The sequence below is a fragment of the Bos grunniens genome, chromosome 3 (genome assembly GCF_055505025.1).
Source record: "Bos grunniens cultivar Pamir isolate PY7600 chromosome 3, Bosgru_T2T1.0, whole genome shotgun sequence".
Taxonomy (NCBI): Eukaryota; Metazoa; Chordata; class Mammalia; order Artiodactyla; family Bovidae; genus Bos; species Bos grunniens.
This window is the reverse complement of record NC_141167.1, coordinates 94,351,809-94,373,663: the sequence shown is the minus strand read 5'-3', so window position 1 is coordinate 94,373,663 and position 21,855 is coordinate 94,351,809. Positions and strand designations below refer to the sequence as shown.

Sequence of the window (21,855 nt, the reverse complement as noted above, 5' to 3'; positions counted from 1 at the left end):
TGCCCTTGGGAGAGGGTTGTGTAAGGGGATAAGAGATTTCACTTTTCATTTTGGACTTTTTGTATTATATATTATCTAATCAAGGGACTGTCTTCCTTAACATCTGTGAATATTACCTCATAGTGGGGACGAGGTGATTATGTGGGCCATATATGTATTATTCTTTATCCCTCTCTGAACTTATTTTCCAACCCTAACATGTGGCTTTTTTTTAAAAACCACTAAGTGCTACCAAACGGCCAGCATAATTTTTGAGGATTATTCAAGTGATCCATTTTTCTCATGCAGAGTATTTATTTCTTGTGTTGCAACATTCCCTCCTATGAGATGCTTGTTTCTACTTGTGAAGGAAGCCCTGAAATTCTTGGGCAAGCATGTACTTCTGTCCCCCATGCAGTTATTGGAAGGTGGGACGGGGGTAGCAGATGGGCGATGGCTCCTCCCTGTCGCCCCACCTGCCTTGGCCAGTCCCTGCCAGGTGGCCCGTGCCATCAGCCCTCAGAGTCTTCAGTGCTGCTTCCCGCATGCCAGCTCCCAGGGCTTGCTTTGAAGAAGAGGGAGTTGAGTCAGCAGAATTGCCTGATATGAGGCTGGCCCCATGCCAGCATGATTCCCTGCTTGGCTTCAACTGTCCAACTCCAGCAATAGCTGGCAAGATGGGGTCAGAACTGTCACTTAGGTTCTGGAAGTGAGCGCATCTCTGTTGGCTGCCCTGGGAGAACAGATGTCTGGCCAAGGGGAGCCAGTCCGGAGGAGGGGCTGCCTCCTCACCAGCACCTCAGGGAGTGGGAGAGCACTGGGGAAAGTCCGAGGAGCCCTGACTCTCTCATCTGACACTGTCTTCTGAGCAAAAGCAGCTCCTGACCTGGCCCCTCTGTGACCTAGTAGACAATGACATCTTACTGCACATTTCTCTGCAACACACTCTGTTCCATTTCCTCTGCCTCTTCTTGGCTGGAGTCCTCAACTATCAAAAGCCAAATGACTAGAAGAATTAAATAATAATTGAGGTTAAGGCTGTGAAATGGGAGCCCTCCTCGCTGCCAGCCCTGAACCACTGTCTCTCTTGAGCAGCATCTCCTAATGGTCAGTCAGGCTGAAGGCCCTCGTCTCTCAAACCTTGTCCACCTGCTCGAGCCCCACTCGCTTCTCACAAGTTTACTCTGCATCCGGGCTCTTCAAGACTCAATGGAAGAACTGGCTAGAATGATTACTCTTCATTCTGGGTTTCATAAGCTCTGTTTGACTTCGTGTTCCTCCTGCCTGAGGAAAATGCTATTTTATCCCAATTTTCACAGTTTGACCTTCGGAGTAGCCAGATGGTCCCTGTGGCATTTTGTTGCTTTCCATGGTTTCATTTGCCTTGAATTTGAGCTGTTCTTTTTCAGAGGCAGAAAACTGTTTTTACTTCCTTCAAGGAGAAAGTCCCATAGACTTCAAATATTGGGAGTCCCCTTGATATGGGAATAATTTGCTGCTGTTGTTGTGTAGTCACTAAATCGTGTCTGACTCTTTGAGACCCCATGGACTGCAGCCCACCAGGCTCCTCTGTCCATGGGGTTTCCCAGGCAAGAATACTGGAGTGGGGTGCCATTTCTTTCTCCAGGGGATCTTCCCAATCCAGGGATCAAACCCACCTCTCCTGCATTGGCAGGTAGATTCCTAACTACTGAGTCACCTGGGAAGCTATGAAGCACAATAAGGAACAACAAAATTCAAGAGTAGGTTTTACAGTAGCTCCTGCCCAGGGTCTCTCAACTTCAGAAGGGGTGAGCTCCCCTTGTCAAGAGGCCACAGATATTGTACTATTTGGTATGTGATGTGGGACAATGTTACCAACTGTTACTGGTTAGGTCCTATGAGAAAACAGCCTAAGAACTGTGATCTTGTATATTCCTCCCAAGAATTCTGAGCAGAAGCATTTTTCCCCTTTTCCTCCTAAAGGAAGAAACTGAAGTTCAGAGTCATTTGGTGATTTGCCAGGGTCACATAGCTTAAATAGAGTCCCAGACTATCTCCTGCAAAACCCCAATGCCTCTTCCTGGATGAATGAGGTGACACCACAGACTAAAGAAATAAACAACTCCTTAGTGGATTTGCAGATTGAGTGTTCAGATAGACCCAACTTGCCACTCCCATGGGTGCAAAATGAGTGTGACCCAGCCTTCTGGTTCACTCACAATAGAGGCGCTGTGCCAACATGGCAAAGAGATGGTGAGTCTCTACCTGCTGTAGATAGCATCCCTGCCCTGACCTTAAGTCCCATGGAAGTTTATCAAACAGGATTGAAAGAAAAACTGAAAGAAGCTGCAAAGTCCCTTTTCAAGGCTTCGAAATTCAGGGCTTTAAGCCAAAGGCCACTTGTTCCCACTTTAAGCCACTTGCTCCCTGTGTTGGCAGACCTAATTGGTAGAAGACCATTGTCCTTTGAGGCTACATGGGCCCTAGTCCCAGAGCATTTCCCTACTCATTACAACATGGCCAAAGGACGGCACAGGGTTACTGTCCCCTTGAAACACCTTCCTGTGGGTAATGATAGCAGCAGTTGCCATTTAGAAAAGCACCTGGCAGGCTTGGCTTTTGACCCCATGGTTTCTATGAAAAAACTAGAATGCAGTCTCCTGAGGTCCAACTCGCCCAAAATATTATCAACATCAATTTGCAAATAGAGTTGACTCTCAGTTATTCATAGACAAAAGGTTCAATCTTTACATTCTCTTACTCCTCCTCACTCTTTTTCTCCCTTCTCTGTTCCAGCCGCCTTTTGGCCCTCCTCATTAATACACCCACCAGAGCGGGAATAGGCAGAGGGCTGGCGATCAGCCAGTGTTAGGGCCTGTTAGCCATCACAGTGGAGGGTTTGTTCAAGGAACAGGTTGAGTGGAATGTGTATTTCAAGTTTTCCTGCTAAATTCATTCCCCCTTATGGACAGGAGACAATAGTCTGGATTTCTTTGAGCCCCTCTGCTTAGTCTTACCAGGAAAAGAAATAGAAGAACTATAATCCACACCCCCAAAACCAGTTCCCAGGTGGCAACTAGATGGGTTGAGAGGGTAGGCAAGCCCTGTGTGGCCCCATCTTACAGGCCTAGGATACACGTGTGTATTTACTCAGAATCTTTAGAGGACTGTCTCTTGTGGTAGATGGGAGGAAAAAGGGTGAGAGTTGACCACAAAGAAGGCTGAGTGCAGAAGAATTGATAGTTTCGAACTGTGGTGCTGGAGAAGACTCTTGAGAGTCCCTTGGACTGCAAGGAGATCAAACCAGTCAATCACAAAGGAAATCAACCCTGAATATTCATTGGAAGGACTGATGCTGAAGCTGAAGCTCCAATACTTTGGCCACCTGCTGTGAAGAGCTGACTCATTGGAAAAGACCCTGATGCTGGGAAAGATTTATGGCAGAAGGAGAAGGGGGTGACAGAGGATGAGATGGTTGGATGGTATCACCAATTCAACTGATATGAGTTTGAGCAAACTCAAGGAGATAGTGAAGGACAGGGAAGCCTGGCATGCTGCAGTCCATGGGTCGCAAAGAGCTGAACACAACTTAATGAGTAAACAATGGGGAACTAAGATCCCGTAAACTGCATGGTGTGGCTAAAAAATAAATAACCAGTAAGTTTAAACATAAAGTAAAAATTCTAGTTCACACACTGTAGCAGTTATCACTTCTTTCCTGGCAAACAAGATAACTTCCCAGGCTTCGGATATATTTCCCCCAAATAATACCATAACTTCTCCTTATGTTTTTATAATAAATCTTACTTATATTGACACATAAGTGCCTGTTTCTATGTTAATTGATATATATGAAAATATACTTTTTAATCTTTACAACTCCATTGAGGTAGATCAGTTCAGTTCAGTTGCTCAGTTGTGTCTGACTCTTTGTGACCCCATGGACTGTAGCACACCAGGCTTCCCTGTCCATGACCAACTCCCAGAGCTTGCTCAAACTCATGTCCATCGAGTCAGTGATGCCATCCAACCATCTTATCCTCTGTTGGCCCCTTCTCCTCCTGCCTTCAATTTTTCCCAGCATCAGGGTCTTTTCCAATGAGTCAGCTCTTTGCATCAGGTGGCCAAAGTATTGGACTTTCAGCTTCAACATCAGTCCTTCCAATGAATACCCAGGACTGATCTCCTTTAGGATGGACTGGTTGGATCTCCTTGCAGTCCAAGGGACTCTCAAGAGTCTTCTCCAACACCACAGTTCAAAAGCATCAATTCTTCGGCACTCAGCTTTCTTTATAGTCCAACTTAGACATCCATACATGACCACTGGAAAACCATAGCTTTGACTAGATGGACCTTTGTTGGCAAAGTAGTGTCTCTGCTTTTTGATATGCTGTCTAGGTTTGTCATAGCTTTTCTTCCAAGGAGCAAGGATCTTTTGGTTTCATGACTACAGTCACCATCTGCAGTCATTTTTGAGCCTAAGAAAATAAAGTCTGTCACTGTTTCCATGAGGTAGAAACTGCTGTTATTTCTGTTGCAACAAAAGAGACTTAGGGAAGTGAAGTCACTTGCACCCGATTGCTCGGCAATGAAGGGGCCAAGTGGCCAGTATCACACAATCAACAGACCTCACAGCTCTTGATCCATCAGGTGTTTCACCTTTTCTGCAGTGTGGTCCATGTTACATGTTTTAGCCTCTTCTCTTGACCAGAACTAAAACAACCAAAACCCCAGTTATATACCTGGGGACCTCCAGGCCACTTGTCTTCTCCATGTAGCTTCCTGATTTTCAAATGTCTAGCCTGAGAGCTCCTCTGCTCTGCTAGATCTTCTACCCCATTTAGCAGCGGACTGTGTGCACAGCCTGTGATTCTTATATTTGTCCTTTCTGTATTGTTAGGTCTTACTTTCCTATTCAACTTTTTATATGTATATATCATCTCACTGGAGTAAAAGTCTCACAGGAAGGGATGGTGCAATGTGTCATACATGCTGTAATTTGTCACAGTTCTTACCATGATACTGGACAGAGAGTAAGCCCATAACACCTATTTTATGATTATTTAGCTGGTGGATTCAAAGTAGAAACCTTTCATATATCTTTTATGGCATTAGTGGTAAAGAACCTACCTGCCAGTGCAGGAGATGTAAGAGACATGTGTTTGATCCCTGGGTTGGGAAGATCCCCTGGAGGAGAGCATGGCAACGCACTCCATTATTCTTGCCTGGAGAATTCCATGGACAGAGGAGCATGGTGGTCTACAGTCCAGGGGGTCACAAGAAGTCAGACATGACTGAAGCGACTTAGCAGGCACACAGACATGGTGCTTAACACAGCACTAGGCATATAGTAGTAAGATGGCTAAATTGTGTTTCAGTGGGGGTTGGGGGGTTTCCAAGGAACTCAGGGTTTTTTTTTGTCTCACCACAGAAAGAATTCAGTGAGAGGCATAGTGATAAATAAGAAGTGATTTATTAGAAAAAGACAACTTACAAGGCTTACAAATGGGTAGGCAAAAGGGCGCTGCCCTGAGAACTTAGTAGGCTAGAGTTTTATAATCAAAGGAAAAGTGGGGAGGGGAAGAAGATCACCTTCTTTTTCATTCTTGAGTAGACGTCATGCTACCATCATTAGCTGCCCTTCAGGTTGGGCAGGGTTTTTTGGTCTCTATGTGGCCAAGTCAGAACTGTCAAGGCATTATGGAAAAGTTATTTCAGGTCTCGGTACAATGAGTGTCTTTCATTTTGAAATGTCACTTTCCATAAACTATTGCTTTTACATGTGCAGAGAGCATGTCCTAGGGATCAGTAACACTGAATTCACTGGCCAGGATGTTGGTCTTATCCCACAGGTCTTTTACTATTTGGGGGCACGTCTCATGCTTTTGTTGCATGGTTTTGTTGCCCAGCAAGCCTGCTTGGTTTTGTGGTTAAGCAAACCTGCTTTTTTTTTTTTTTTTAACTAATATATTTATTTGGCTGTTCCTGGTCTTAGTTTTGGCATACTTGATCTTCGATCTTCATTGCAGCATGTGGGAGTTTTAGTTTCGGCATTCAAACTCTTAACTGTGGCGTGTGGGATCTAGTTCCCTGACCAGGGATCAAACTGGGACTGCCTGCATTGGGAGCTCAAAGTCTTAGCCACTGGACCACAGGTAAGTCCCACAAACCTGACTTCTTGAGTAATCATTAATTTACAGGGGTCACCCATATTTTTTCTACTTACAATCTCCTAGTAGGATTAACTCCTTAATTGTCTATTTTATTCCTCTCTGTCCTTATTAATAATGTGGACAAAGAATGTCACCTGCTATGTTAATAAACAAAGGATATTGCAGCTACCAGGCCATCAGTCACCATAGCTGCCCCCAACTGTACACTCTGAGGGGATTCAGGGTGGAGAAAAGTAGGATACCGACTCTAGATAGTTAAGGTGCCTCTGTTCAGTTCAGTTCAGTTGCTCACTTGCGTCCGACTCTGTGACCCCATGGACTGCAGCACGCCAGGCTTCCCTGTCCATCACCAACTCCTGGAGCTTGCTCAAACGCAAGTCCATCAAGTTGGTGATGCCATCCAACCCTCTCATCTTCTGTCGTCCCCTTCTCCACCTGCCTTCAATCTTTCCCAGCATCGGGAATAATTTCAATGAACCCAGACTCTTGCTTCTTCCCCTACAAAAAAAAAAGCACTAAATTAATTAACTTGAGATGTCTGGTTTTCCTTAATTAACAATAATCTTTTGATGTTCTGACTACCTGTTTGTTTGTTTTTTTTTTTTGTAAAAACTCCTATACATATTCTGGCTCCTCCTTTACCTTTTTGGAACAGTCCTTCAGAGCTATCTGAGAAATCTGCCTTCTAAGCTTAAGTTCTCAGAATGTCTGCTGAATAAAACATGATTCTTGACTTTTAGGTTGTGTATTTTTTTTTTCATCAACAGCTTATACTCAGTATGAAATTTTTTAAATCAATTTTTATTGGTTGACTGTTCTCATGTCAGACTACTCAAAAAAAAAGAAAGAACAGGTCTAACAGTTACTGATCTTCTACTCTGTGGTTTACGTGTATTATCTAATTTAAACTTTACAGTAACTATGTGAAATAAATACTGTAATACTAGGGGTCACAAGTGGACCCCAGGCAGCAGGGTGAGGAGACCTCAGGCACCTGAGGAGGTTGGCCTGGGATGATCGAGGACCCCTCTTAAGGACACCCAGGGGGAGTCATGTGGTGGGCAAGAAGTGTCAGGGGTCAGACAGGCCAGCTCCTAGGACCAACGGAGAATTTGGGCTGGGTATCTCAGTCAGCAGCCCCCAGAAGCAGCCATGGGCAGTTTCTGTCCCTGACTTTGGACCTAGTTCTGACACCAGCCCCACACATGGTTAGCCTTTGTCTTTGGGTGATTGTTAGAAACCACTCCAGCCCAATATTTTCCAATTGTTCTGGCGCCTGACCTGGTTCCAGTGGGATAAATCTGTATCAGACCAGAAAGAAGGCTCCCTAGGAATCTGTGGGAATGTAGGGGAGTAGGCCACATAAAGAACAGTAGGATTAAAAAATCTGACAAAGAAAACATTCCTTTACATGGGACGATGCCCTGAAGGCTGGTTTTGAAGCATTTGTGGAGTGGGATTTGTATGGCCCGGGAACACGAGAATTTGTATTTACCCAAACTTCTACAAACTATTCAAGCAAACGTGGCTCGTGGGAGGCTGCCCTAGGGTTCCCAGTCCATCCTGCTAGGTCTCTGCATGCTGACTCAGTACATGCCTGCTCCCATTTCAAGTCCTGAAATTTCCATTTCAAGTCTTAACAGGAAGGCTTATGGGTGAGACAGACTTCTACCAGCAGGAAGGAGGGCTAAGGACAGTGCCTTACTCCAAGCCGCACCCCACCCCACCCCACTCCAGGGTGCATGCCCTTGCACATGAACAATTTCCATTCTCCCCAGAAGACATGGTGCCTGAGCTGCAAGAGAGGGGCCACCAGACTGGACTCTGCAGGTCCTGAGACAGAAGGAAGAGGGCTGGGCACAACTATTACAAGAATGACACAATCATTAAGAACAGGATACCACAAAAACAGGTTAGAACCACTAGATTCAAGATGGCGGAAGGCTCAGCTTCCAGTGGACTTTGAACCTCAATTATGCGCTCACTTTAATCTATTAGCACACGCTATATGACACACCACAGGTGGAGACAGTTCCTATGCCAAACACAAAAGGCCAAAAAGCGAGTGGTGCCCTAATTCCCAGAAATCCTTGCCCTTTCTCCAAGATAGAATGTTCCCCCTCGCCCCCATTAGGCTGTGAAATTACTCAGCCCATAAATACTAACCACCGCACACCCTGGGACCTCTCACTTTATGAGACGGACCACCTTCTGTCTATGGAATGTGTACCTCCCTGAATAAATCCGTTCTTACTCTACTTCAGCTCACTCTTGAATTCCTTCCTGGGCAAAGCCAAGGACTCTCACTTGGTGGCCCATCCCAGGGACCTACCCCAGACCTAGGATATGACCATCCTCTCATGCCTCATTTTTCCTACAACAGTTCCTACCATTTTCCAAGAGTCTAACTTTGGCATCTTCCGCTGTTCACGAGTGCCTGCATATGGTGCGTGCTAAGTCGCTTTAGTAGTGTCTGACTCTTTGTGACCCTATGAACTGTAGCCCACCAGGCTCTTCTGTCCATGAGATTTCCTAGGCAAGAATACTGGAGTGGGTTGCTATTTCTTCCTCCAGGGGAATTTTCCCAACCCAGGGATCAAATCTGAGTCTCTTACGTCTCCTACATTGGCAGGTAGATTCTTTATCGCTAGTGCCACCTTGGCTGCATATAGTAGGTGCTTGATAGATATTCGTCTAATAAGTTAGTTAACATTTCAGCTATGTCCATTAACCTGTCCCTCTCTGCAGTGCTGCAACTGGCCTGGTGATTGCATAAGTTCTGTAGGCCAGGCGGAGGATGGGAGAGGAGGCTTGGCGGTGTGATGCTCCTTGGTTCTCAGGACAAGACAGGGATTGGTTCTCACAGTCTTCCTTCCCTCCAGATGTGGAAACAAGGCTCAAGGAGGTAAGGGGACCACACAATCAGATCCACATGCCTCCACATGTCATGTCCCTTCCTTTTAATTACTCCTGGTGTTTTACCGAATCCTACCTCCTTAGCCTGGCACCCAAGGCCTGTCCAGATCCTTCCCTGGCTTAACTCTCTAATCTGAGTTCTCCTCGTGCTCCACACCCTCCGCTCCTGTTGTCCACTAGTACTAGTACTTTAGAAGTACTTGAGTACTTCTAGTACTTCATGGTTCCTCTAACTCTGTCACCCTTCTCTTTTCTCCCCTCTTCATTTGAAAGTGAAAAGTGAAAGCAAAGTCACTCAGTTGCGTCCGATTCTTTGCAAACCCATGGATTATACAGTCCATGGAATTCTCCAGGCCAGAATACTGGAGTGGGTAACCTTTCCCTTCTCCAGGGGAATCTTCCCAACCCAGGGATCGAACCCAAGTCTCCCACATGGCAGGCAGATTCTTTACCAGCTGAGCCACAAGGGAAGCCCAAGAATACTGGAGTGGGCAGCCTATCCCTTCTCCAGCTTATCTTCCTGACCTAGGAATCGAACTGGGGTCTCCTGTATTGCAGGCAGATTCTTTACCAACTGAGCTATCAGGGAAGCCCTCTTCATTTGAGAAACTCCTCAATTTGGATTCTACTGCCATCACCTCCTCTGCAAAGTCTTTCCAGGCTACCTCTAGGCAGGCTTACAGGCAATCTGTTCTTGAGTCTCATAGTGGTTTTCTCTATTGTATACTTAGCAGCTGCAATGGTGCTGTGTTTGGGATACCTGGCTTTCTCCCTCTGTTCTGGGAGATCTCTGAGAGAGAAAGGATCTCATCTTTCACCCCTACTACCTGCCTGCCATATAGCAGAAGTTCCAGGAATGTTGAATGACAATAGCTACTAGTTCCTCAATGGCTCAGGGGGTAAAGAATATGCCTGCAATGTAGGAGACTCAGGTTCCCTCTCGGTTGGGAAGATCCCCGGAGGAAGAAATAGCAACCCACTCCAGTATTCTTGCCTGAAAAACTCCATGGACAGAGGAGCCTGGCGGGCTACAGTCCATGGGGTCACAAAGAGCTGGACACGACTGAGAGACTAAGCATACTTTCAAACCAAGCACTTTAAAAAAGCTATCTTCACTCATCAACAACCACCCTAGGAAGGAGATTATTGTGATGTTTGTTATTTTTAAACTATTTATTGTTATAATCACCTTGACCATCCCATTTGATAAGAGAGCACAAGCCAGAGGGGCTGGAAGGGAAATGATCACACAGGCCATACCTCGATAACCTCCACCTGCCAGCCACAGCCTCTTCCCTCTTCCCAGAACCGCCTTCCTCTCCCACACTCATGCCACGCTCCTTGCCTTCTCAGGAATGTTCCCCCTCTTCACAGCCTTTTAAAACTGTAGCTGTCTCTTGAGACACAGTCACATTTTCCATGATACTTTCTATGCCCTCTGGCCCAAACAGCTCGCTCCTGACCTCCCACAGCATTAATAGCAGCGTATAACACATTCTTTGATTTCTCTCTTAGTTTTGTCATAACATCACATTCTTTCCAACATAATGGATGCTATGTGCTCCTCCAGGCAAGGGTCTGAGTCCTCTGTGTTTTTCTGTCTTCCCTCCTGTGTGCCCAGCAGACTGTTAGGGGCTCAAGAAGTGCTCAGTACATACATACTGATACTTGGAACAAAACACCCAGAAGACTCATTGGATCTTCAGAGATGACTGATGCTATTTGACATCATCATAACAGTCACACTGGCTGGGGCTCACTACATTGCTAGAAGCATGTATTCTCATCTCCGGGTGCACAGATAGCCGAGCAGGTTGGTGGGTATTTGAGTGTAATGTGAGGTTTTTGTCTGAAGATCTCTACATAACTGAACTCCTTTTCCCCCTACTTTCTTTGATTTCTTTTCCTGACCCCTGGAGAGAGGACTTGGTTCCATGTAAAAAAGTTAAGCAGGTTGAGTCACACTAGAAAGACACACATAATATACCAAAAAGTGGACTTCCCCGGTGGCCCAGTGTTTAGGAAACTGCCTGCCAACGCAAGGAACGTGGCTTGATTCCTGGTTTGGAAAGCTTCCACGTGCCTCAGAGGAACTAAGCCTGTCCACCTCAAGTACTGAGCCCGTGCGCTCTAGAGCCTGTGCTCTGTAACAAGAGAAGTCACCACAATGAAAAGTGGACACACCCAACTAGAGCGTAGTCCGCACCTGCCATAACTAGAGAAAGCCAGAGTGCAGCAATGAGGACCCAGCACAATCAAATATAAATAAGTTAATAAAAATACAAAAAAGCGCCTTTGGCAAGAGGCCTGTGCCTCAGCTGGAGAATGGGATCGTGTGTGCCACCTCTGTCTTTCTGGAGACCTTTCTGGTTACTCGTGATGGCTGAGTAACCCCACAGACCCTCCTTCCAGTCTGTTTGAATGAGCCCACTGGAAGGCCAGGGGATGGGAGTTGAGAGACCACCTGCTATGGATGTGACAGGAGAAGATCAATTTCTCCCCAGATTTCACTCTTCTTACATGAAAAATGAAATGATGAAATAATAATGTCTAGCCTACCTACCTCATAGGGGGCTGTTATATAAATGAGAAAAATATGTGAGAGGACTCTGTGGACAATAAATCATTATATTAATCCACTGGATAAGGATTTATTGAACACTTACCATGCGCCCGACACTGAACTTAGTCAATGGGGATACAACAGAGGGCATTGGGCCAACACTAGCACTTCCTCCTCTCCTGAAACATACTGTCCTGGGGAATGGCTGGCATTCGATGATCACACTATTGGATGATGGGTTATATTATTCAACAAGATATTAGGAAAAGAATGGGATTCCACGAGGCAGCAAAGGGGCAAAGAAAGCAATCATATGACATGTACTATAGCTACTGTCGTAACGTAGACAGCGGTTCTCAAATTTTGAATTGAGAGAGTCACCCAGGAAGCCTGTTTAGCATGTAACTCCCTGGGCCACATCCCCAGGGAGTCTGGTTTAATAGGTTTAGAATCCCTTCTGGGGATATTTACATTTTTAGCATGCTCCTCTACCTCGCTTCTCCAACTGTTTCCCATACAAATGTCTCTGGGCAAATTTTTAAAGAGTGACAGTATGGTGCCTTCCTTGGAGACTGATACCTAAGGAGGTCTGCGAGGACATTCAGGTGTTTCTAACCTGACTCCACTCCAGGCCATTGTGGAAGCTTGTTTGACGAGCCAACAGGTTTTCCTCTTTGAGTGAGCTAGTTTGAGTTGGGTTTCTGTCACTTAAAAATACCATGTCCTGACTAATTTATGTTCCTTCTGATCTCTGCAGGCGTCTCTCATGATCCTTGCTAACTGTGTGCTGAACACGCAATGTACATGGGCGAAGTTAAGATTTATTGTTGGAAGCAACATTTAGCATCATTATACATTCTCAGCCTCACCCCTTCATTACAGCGCCTCACATTCAACTCCAGGGTTTTTGTAAGCACTGTGATACATACAAATGCACAAAACAGAATATCAGCAACCAATCTCAAAATACTAATTTCTGACCAAACAAGATAGCTACTCATGCTTGTGACTAGATACAAATCATTTTGATTGCATAATTACTCTACATCACCCCAAACCGCATGTGATGGAGGTCGGGTGTTTGAATTCTGGACAGGCTATCCAAATTTGAAAACTGTCTCTGCTGTTCCTCTCTGTTGACTCTGGGATGGTGAACTAAGTCACTTCACTTTTCTGAGCCTCAGTTTCTTCAACTATAAAATGAGTGCAATGAATAAGCCTGGTGTCATAGGTTTGTTGTGAGGGTTAAATGCACTATTGTATGTAAAGAATTTAGAACAGAGACTAGTATCCAATTAGGGCTCAATAAATATTAGTTAAGATCATGTGGATTTAAATGGGCTTGCAGTAGCAATCCCTGCATAGGGTTTCCCCAGCCTAATGACCTCTTACCCACATTAGGAAATCTTGTTTGTAATTGCACTTCCCTTTCCCCTGCTTCACTTGACTTCACATTCCAGGATATCTGGCTCTAGGTGAGTGATCACACCATCGTGATTATCTGGGTCGTGAAGATCTTTTTTGTACAGTTCTTCTGTGTATTCAAGTGGGCCTTAGAAAGCATCACTATGAAAAAAGCTAGGGGAGGTGATGTAATTCCAGTTGAACTCTTTCAAATCCTGAAAGATGATGCTGTGAAAGTGCTACACTCAATATGCCAGCAAATTTGGAAAACTCAGTGGTGGCCACAGGACTCGAAAAGGTCAGTTTTCATTCCAATCCCAAAGAAAGGCAATGCCAAAGAATGCTCAAACTACCACACAATTGCACTCATCTCACACACTAGTAAAGTAATGCTCAAAATTCTCCAAGCCAGGCTTCAGCAATACGTGAACTGTGAACTTTCAGATGTTCAAGCTGGTTTTAGAAAAGGCAGAGGAGCCAGAGATCAAATTGCCAACATCCGCTGGATCATAGAAAAGGCAAGAAAGTTCCAGAAAAACATCTATTTCTGCTTTATTGACTATGCCAGAGCCTTTGACTGTGTGGATCACAATAAACTGTGGAAAATTCTGAAAGAGATGGGAATACCAGACCACCTGACCTGCATCTTGAGAAATTTGTATGCAGGTCAGGAAGCAATAGTTAGAACTGGACATGGAACAACAGACTGGTTCCAGATAGGAAAAGGAGTATGTCAAGACTGTATATTGTCACCCTGCTTATTTAACTTCTATGCAGAGTACATCATGAGAAACTCTAGGCTGGAAGAAGCACAAGCTGGAATCAAGATTGCCAGGAGAAATATCGATAACCTCAGATATGCAGATGACACCACCCTTATGGCAGAAAGTGAAGAGGAACTAAAAAGCCTCTTGATGAAGGTGAAAGAGGAGAGGGAAAAAATTGGCTTAAAGCTCAACATTCAGAAAATGAAGATCATGGCATCCGGTCCCACCACTTCATGGGAAATAGATGGGGGAACAGTGGAAACAATGTCAGACTTAATTTTTTGGGGCTCCAAAATCACTGCAGATGGTGACTGCAGCCATGAAATTAAAAGATGCTTACTCCTTGGAAGAAAAGTTATGACCAACCTAGATAGCATATTCAAAAGCAGAGACATTACTTAGCCAACAAAGGTCCGTCTAGTTAAGGCTGTGGTTTTTCCAGTGGTCATGTATGGATGTGAGAGTTGGACTGTGAAGAAAGGTGAGTGCCGAAGAATTGATGCTTTTGAACTGTGGTGTTGGAGAAGACTCTTGAGAGTCCCTTGGACTGCCAGGAGATCCAACCAGTCCATTCTGAAGGAGATCAGCCCTGGGATTTCTTTGGAAGGAATGATGCTAAAGCTGAAACTCCAGTACTTTGGCCACCTCATGCGAAGAGTTGACTCATTGGAAAAGACTCTGATGCTGGGAGGGATTGGGGTCAGGAGGAGAAGGGGATGACAGAGGATGAGATAGCTGGATGGCATCACTGACTCAATGGACGAGTCTGAGTGAACTCCAGGAGTTGGTGATGGACAGGGAGGCCTGGCGTGCTGTAATTCATGAGATTGCAACGAGTCGGACACAATTGAGCAACTGAACTGAACTGAACGTCCCCTGCTAATGAATATTATTTTCCATCTACATCTACTATTTACTCCTGTCTTTGAGAACTTAGGCCTCCTTAACTTCCCCCTTTGCTGCCAAAGGAGTGCCCCTCCTTTTCAGGAACCCCTGAGTCTCTCTGAGGCCCCTTCCCGTAACCTCAAGGCTCCACTTTGAGCCTCTCTCACTATGTATGTCTCCTCCATGGCGCTGGGGGCACCCACAGACCACAGAGAAACCCAGCTACACCCATGCCCCTGTGCCTAGCACACAGCATTATGACCACTGCAGCTATGTGCCAAGTGCTAGCTAATGACATGACTCAGCTTTTACTCAATCCCCTGAACTTTGGTTCTTTCACTTGCCCATTGAGGATAACAACACCTACTTAATTGGAGCACTGGAAAAATTGAAGGCAATGATACATGCAAAGCCCAGATTAGTGATCAATAGCATTTACTACTGTAATTATTTATTACCACCATAGGTTGAGAAAATAAAACAAACGAAAGATCTGCATTTTCACACACATATGCCAACAAAGCTGACCACGGACCACCAGCCCTAATTTGGAATGATGGAGGCTGCGCTTCAGTGCCTGCATTGGTCGAAAGAACCCTGTTACTAGCTACTACCACCACTACCATTTTGCTCTATGACTTTCTCTCTTCTCCCCTCGCCTCCCCTCCCCTCCCTCGCATAAAATACTCTGAGTGAAAGAACGCTGCCTGCCTTGTCAGTAAACAAAGAATGTTGCAGCCCTCAAGCCATCACATTACAGCCACCCAGACAGTGAGCCCGGAGGGAACTCAGGATAGAAACAGGATGTTCACCACTGAGCCATTGAGCCACCGCAGCCACTCCCCAGTGGTGCACCCTGAGAAGACTCAGGACTGGGAAACACAGGACACTGACCTCAGATAGCTGAGGTGCCTGTCAAAGGAATGATTTCAACAAGCCCAGACTTTTTCATCTTCCCGTAGATGGAAGAGTACTAAATTCATTAACTTGAGATGTCTGGTTTTCCTTAATTAATAGTACTCTTCTGAAGTTTCAACTACCTTGTCTTTTCTGGCAAAACTCCTATATATCCTAGGTCCTTCCTTACCTCTTCGGAGCAGTCCCTTGGAGATATCTGAGAGTCTGTGCCCCAGGCTTACATTCACAGTTTTGTCCACCAAATAAAACATAATTCTCAACTTTTAGGTTGTCCATTTGTTCAGCTGACAACACGTAACGTTCAAATCACCTTCTTACCCATTTTGGAGTGTAGATTTCAGTTGTGTTAAGTATACAAATATTGTTGTACAACCAATCTGCAGAACTTTTCATCTTGCAAAATTAAACTCTATACCGTTTAAACGACTCTCCATTCTCCCCACCCCCCCAACTCCTGGCAGCCACTATTTTGCTTTCTGTCCCTAGGAATTTGACTACCCTAGGTATCTCACCAGAGAAGGTGATGGCACCCCACTCCAGTACTCTTGCCTGGAAAATCCCATGGATGGAGGAGCCTGGTAGGCTGTAGTCCGTGGGGTCAAGAAGAGTCGGACACGACTGAGCGACTTCACTTTCACTTTTCCCTTTCATGCATTGGAAAAGGAAATGGCAACCCACTCCAGTGTTCTTGCCTGGAGAATCCCAGGGATGGGGGAGCCTGGTGGGCTGCCGTCTATGGGGTCGCACAAAGTCGGACACGACTGAAGCGACTTAGCAGCAGCAGCAGCAGCAGGTATCTCACATAAGGGGAAATCACATAATGTTTGTCTTTTTGTGACTAGCATAATGTCACCTAGCATAATGTCCTCAATTTTTATTCATGCTGTTGCATGTGTCAGAATTTTCTTTCTTTTTAAGGTTGAATAATACTGCGTTGTATACATAGACCACATTTCATTTATCCATTTATCTGTCAGTGGACGCTGACCACTTCCACCTTTTGGCTATTGTGACTAACGTTGACATGAATATGAATGTACAAAAATCTCAAGATTCTGATTTTAATTCTTTTGGGCATATCCCCAGAAGTGGAATTGCTGGATCATAAGATAACTCTATTTAAAAATTTCTGAGGAACTGCATTTGTTTTCCATGGCAGCTGCACCATTTCACATTTGCATCAACCGTACACAAGGGTTCTCCACATCCTTGTCAACACTTGTTGTTTTCTACTTTTTAAAACAATAGCCCTGACAATGGGTGAGAGACGCTCCATCCATACCTCACTTTTAACCTTGGCTTTACAGGGGTTCTCTGAACAAGGACGGGCTTCAGAAGCTGATTTTCCAAACACTGCTCCAGGGGAGTGGACAGAGTCTTGACAGAGGAGCCTAAGCCCTATACCCGGACCTTTAATTCATTTACTCTTCAGAATTACCCTAATTATTAGTAATTTCATTTCACAGGTGGGTAAACAGGTCTGAATGATCAAGCGGTCTGCCTGAGGGCACATAGCTGAAAAACTGGAATTTGAACTGGGTCTCACAAATGGTGCAGTGGTAAAGAATCTGCCTGCCAATGCAGGAGACACAAGAGATATGGGTTCAATCCCTGGGTTGGGAAGATACCCTGGAAATCCTGGCAGGCTACAGTCCATGGGGTTGCAAAGAACTGTACAAGATTGAGCACTAGCACACACTTCACACCACGCAGGTGTGTAAGAATTGTCATGTGTCAACATCGACACTATACTCTCAGAGTCCAAGGTGAGAACATGCCCTCTCTGATTCTCTTGAAGCAATACAGCCCCGTGGTCCTGTTCAGCTGCTTTCCACCCCCACCCCCAGCTGTTCAGGGGCCTACTGGGCTGGATGAATAGGAAACAAAGCAGGCTGCATTTATTATTTAACCAAGCTCCCCAGTGCACCTGTTGTGGCATTGGGTGCTGTTTATAATTGCAATAAAATGTGCAGTCCCCAGCGTTAGAGGATTTACAAGAATTTCCTTAAATTCCAAACCTCAGATTGGGGGAGGGGCAGGTGTCAGCCAGCTGGGGTTCCTTGAGTGGGACCTGCTTGCAGAGAAATATGATGCACTGGGCTTATCTTTGCTTGACCTCTGTGCAAACAGCAGCAGTTTAAAGTCTTCTCCCCTTGCAGTGACTGGGAGGGGTCACTCAGCTACACTGTGTTCTGTACAGAGGGCCAAGCAGGAGGCGAGGCAGGATAGACTGCCCCAGATCCCAGCTGGATAGAACTAGTCCCACCTGACCTATACTAGAAGAGTCAGTCAGCTTGTTCTACCTGAACGTCTTTGTCCCGAACACACATATCTTAACTGCACCCTCACGGATTACTGATCAATCAAGGCACAGCCTTAGTAGAAGCGGTGAGAACTTGCAGAGGTGAATACACTGTGCACTCTGACATTTGCCTCCCAGCAGCAGCTTAACACTGCTTGGCTGTCCCCAGGGCTGTTATGCTGTCCACTTATTTCAGAAGTGACCGTCATACTGTGACCAGGTCACAGAGGGGCCAGAGTTCAGCCAAGTGAGAGTGGTGCCCTCAAAGAAGAAGGGGAGAAGGTCCAAGAGGAGCTTGAAAGCCCACTCTCAGGAGCAATGTGGAGTGAGAAGGAAACAGTGAGGGGAAGGCCTGGAGCCTTGACGGGAAGGAAGCTCACTGGAGGTCTTAAAGCCAAAGGATGCTTTGTTGGTAAGGTCCACAGCTGATTTGGTTTGGACAAAAATTGCACACATATCACAGCCCTTGATCTAGAAAATGAGATGAGGGAAATGCAAAATTCTGTTGCAGACATAGAGGAGCTTGTTGTGGGCTCCTATACAAGAGAAACAAGAGCAGAGAATACGTGGTGGGCTACAAAGGCGGGGACTGGCCATGGTTCCAATTTATCAATAAAATATCTATTAACATCTACTTTGTGCAGGGCTAATGGGAATTTTTAATGTGAACGCAACCCTCAAGATGTATGCTTTTAAAAGATCACATCTTCATGTTCAGAGGCTATATGTATATATTTGAATGGTTGAAAGCTCAGAGAGCTTTCCCTGGTCTCAGAGAGCTTGAGTTCAAGTCCAGATTCACATGTACACTGTGAGTTTGTACGAGTGGCTTACTTCCTATAGTTCTCAGTTTTTAATCTGTAAAAAGGGGTTCAGTGGTCCTCACTGTAGAGCACCAGACACACTTATATGCCACGCTGCTTGGCCCAGAGTGAGCACTCAATAGAAGTCGGTGATTATTACTGGATCTCAAACCAGCATTAATAAAAAAGCAGAGTAGCACCTACTGTGTGCAAGGCACTGGGCTAAGTTACATGTATGAATTCATAATAGTTAATCCTTACGACTATTACCCAGGCAGCTATTATCCCTGTGTTACAACTGAGGAAGGGCAGACACGGCATCCCAGGTGGAGGGCTTGCCCTTCCATCCATCAGACCAAAGCCAGGTGAGCTGCTGGCAAATGAAGCACACATCCCTTTGAATTGGGTCTAGACTTACTGGAGGAAGTACAGTAAGATCCATCACCCCTAGGCTGGTTCAATGGGATGGAGTTGGATCTCTTTAATTCCAATGACTTCCTCTTTCTTGTCATCAGAACTGCACCAAGGTGGCTGAATCTCCCTAGACCTGTTTTTTGCTGCATCCACAGTGGCTCCCAAAAGTGCCCAGCAGCCCTGAGGTTCTATGGAATTAACGTGGAGGGAAAGGAGGTTGAGGCAGGGACATGCAGTGAGAACAACCACTTCATGGAAGGATTAGCTAAGTGAATCAAAGGAAGAAAGAAAAGGACACCCATCTTGTTCTAAACGCGTTCTCACACAGGCTTGGGTGTCTTTACATTCAGCTCCTGTTCAGACCTAGCGACTCAGTAGGACCTTAGCCCCGGAAAGGACTTAGGGGCTGACTGGCCCAGCCACACTCTTTTACTGATGGCTCAGAAAGGTATGTAACCTGCCTGGGGTGACATTGCTAGCCGGTGACAAAGTTCAGAGTAAAACCTTGGTTTCCTCATTCCCGGTGCAGTGTTATTTCCAGCCTCCTCAAATGGCTCTCAAATTGCTCATTCTCCAGGCCCCACCCGTATGACTTTGTCCCTGGGCCCAGAGCAGCAGGCCCTTTGGATAGCAGCTGGAACTTCAGGAAGGAGCAGGACAGGGGGCCTGCCCTGGGGGTTTATTTCCTTCATTGCGATGGGACCAATCAGAATCAGGGCATCAGTGTGCCGAGTGTGCCTCGGTGCTGTCTAAACCAGCACTGAATACTAACCAGGGTGCTTAGATGGAGCTAAAAATAACTGGCTAATCACCACCAGGAAGAATTAACAAGGACTCAGAAGAAAGGAAAATGTCTTAATATTCCATCTCGCTCCAGCTGGGCTCCGGCTGGGGCCAGTCTCCTTCTGCTGCCACAGGGCAGGTAATTAGGCAGCACAAAAGCTCCAACACTTATGGGCTCTGGGAGGGGGGCCTGCCGCAGCCGGCAGGAGGGTAAACGGAACGGGACTACTTGGGGTGAGGTAAATCAGAAAAGAGTGAACAGAGAAGAAATGCGATGCGACAGGAGGCAGGTTTTGAAAGGTAAAACAGCTGTGGCATTTTATACGCCTTCTTCTTGGGAGAAAGTGAAATCCCTAATTAAAAGGGAAGCATCATTTTATTCTGCTCTGTAAACCCTCTGACAGTCTTCCCTTCCCCAAAGTGCCTAGTTCCGAAAGCATCACTGAAGTCCATGCCCTGGGGACCGTGTTGAAATGAGGTCTTTCTGGCAGTTACCCTCTTTGGACAGGGACCAAGGTGGACCCACAGTAAACTGCACACTGGGTTGGAGCAGAGCATATGAATAAAACCATGAAAGGCAAGATTTAAAATGATTCTTTCAAATAACCTGAAAGAGTAGGAATGGGGAACATTTATTGCAACTTGGAAGAGATCAGTTCAAGAGAAGTAAAAAGAGAAATAGCATTTTGTAGAGGGCAGGGTAATATTCAAAGAGCTTACTTTATCTGAAACAAATAATGGGTTTAAATAAATAAAAATTGATTTAAAAGATTCATGAATGACAGGTACACTATTAAAAAGCAATTGCCTGTGAGGAGCTGTTTGGGGGCACATCAGAGCCATTTGATTCAATGTCATAGCCAGAGTCCTTACCCATGTTTCCCCCAGCCCGTGCATGTGGCAAGGGCAGATGCTGTGTCTGCTGGGTGTAAGAATAAGACACAGGGTGATATAAGGGGAGAATGTGGATTAAAAGAAAAAAAGGAATGTGGACTTTGAATGCAGAAGGTGGGGTCAGGTCCCGCCTCACCAATTTGTAGCTGGATCATAGCTTAGCTTGATTTAGCTTGGCTCTCCGTCTTTCTTCTCTCACCTGCAGAGAAGGATGATAGGAATATCAATTTCCCTGCAGGGAGAATCAAACCACCTAACACAAGTGAAAACACTTCATTCATTCTAATTCTCAGTACAAATATTAATGACTTAGGCAATGAAAAGAGATAGATGTGAACTGGCCAGGTTTGGCCAATCTTTCTGATAAATGAAAGATTCTGATGAATCTTTCTGATGAAATCTTTCAAAGAAGTATTTCACTGCTCAGCGCCTATACCCCCTTCCTTTCACGGTCCTCCTTGACTAGGTGGCTGTCAGCATCTGACTTTTTAAAAATGATTTTATTTATTTATTTATTTTTGGCTGTGCTGGGTCTTCGTTGTTGCTCGGCCTTTTCTCTAGCTGCAGAGAGCAGGAGCTACTCTCTGGTTGCAGCGTGAAGGCTTCTCATTGCAGTGGTTTCTCTTGCGGAGCACAGCTCTAGGGTGCATGGGCGTCAGCAGTTGTGGCTCCTGGGCTCTAGGGCACAGGCTCAGTAGTTGTGGCATGCGGGCTTAGCTGCTCCGTTGCACGTGGGATCTTCCCAGATCAGGGATTGAACCCATGTCTCCTGCAATGGAAGATGGATTCTTTACCACTGAGCCATGAGGGCAGCCCAGCACTTGCCTTTTTCTGCTGTTTAGTCCAGCCCTGAGGCTCTAGTGTCTAGGCGCACCACTGTCATGGCCTGGAGGAAGGAGACAATTGCTGAGTGGCGAGTCAGCAGAGTTCTGGAAGTCTCTGAATTACTTTCCCACAGTCTGAGAAAGGCCCCATCCTGCTGCCTGAGTCACACTCTCCTCCCCAGGGAGGAGAAAGTGACCACGATGGAGACAGAAAGGCTTTAGAGGACCCTGCCTGGAGCATGAGGGAA

General features: G+C 45.7%; 1 long non-coding RNA gene across 5 annotated transcripts; it reads left to right on the top strand.

The window, feature by feature from the left end:
- The first annotated feature begins 5,460 nt into the window (after positions 1-5,460).
- Positions 5,461-21,216, top strand: LOC147376144 (uncharacterized). Of its 5 annotated transcripts, XR_015160786.1 has the most exons (4): positions 5,461-6,116; positions 7,913-8,046; positions 8,883-9,039; positions 12,371-15,851. It is a non-coding gene; the product is annotated as an uncharacterized LOC147376144 (long non-coding RNA). The 5 variants fall into 5 exon arrangements; XR_015160785.1 differs by lacking the exons at positions 7,913-8,046; positions 12,371-15,851 and adding an exon at positions 16,074-21,216 and having other exon boundaries at positions 5,728-6,116; XR_015160783.1 differs by lacking the exon at positions 7,913-8,046 and having other exon boundaries at positions 5,728-6,116; positions 10,675-15,851.
- Positions 21,217-21,855: the final 639 nt, after the last annotated feature.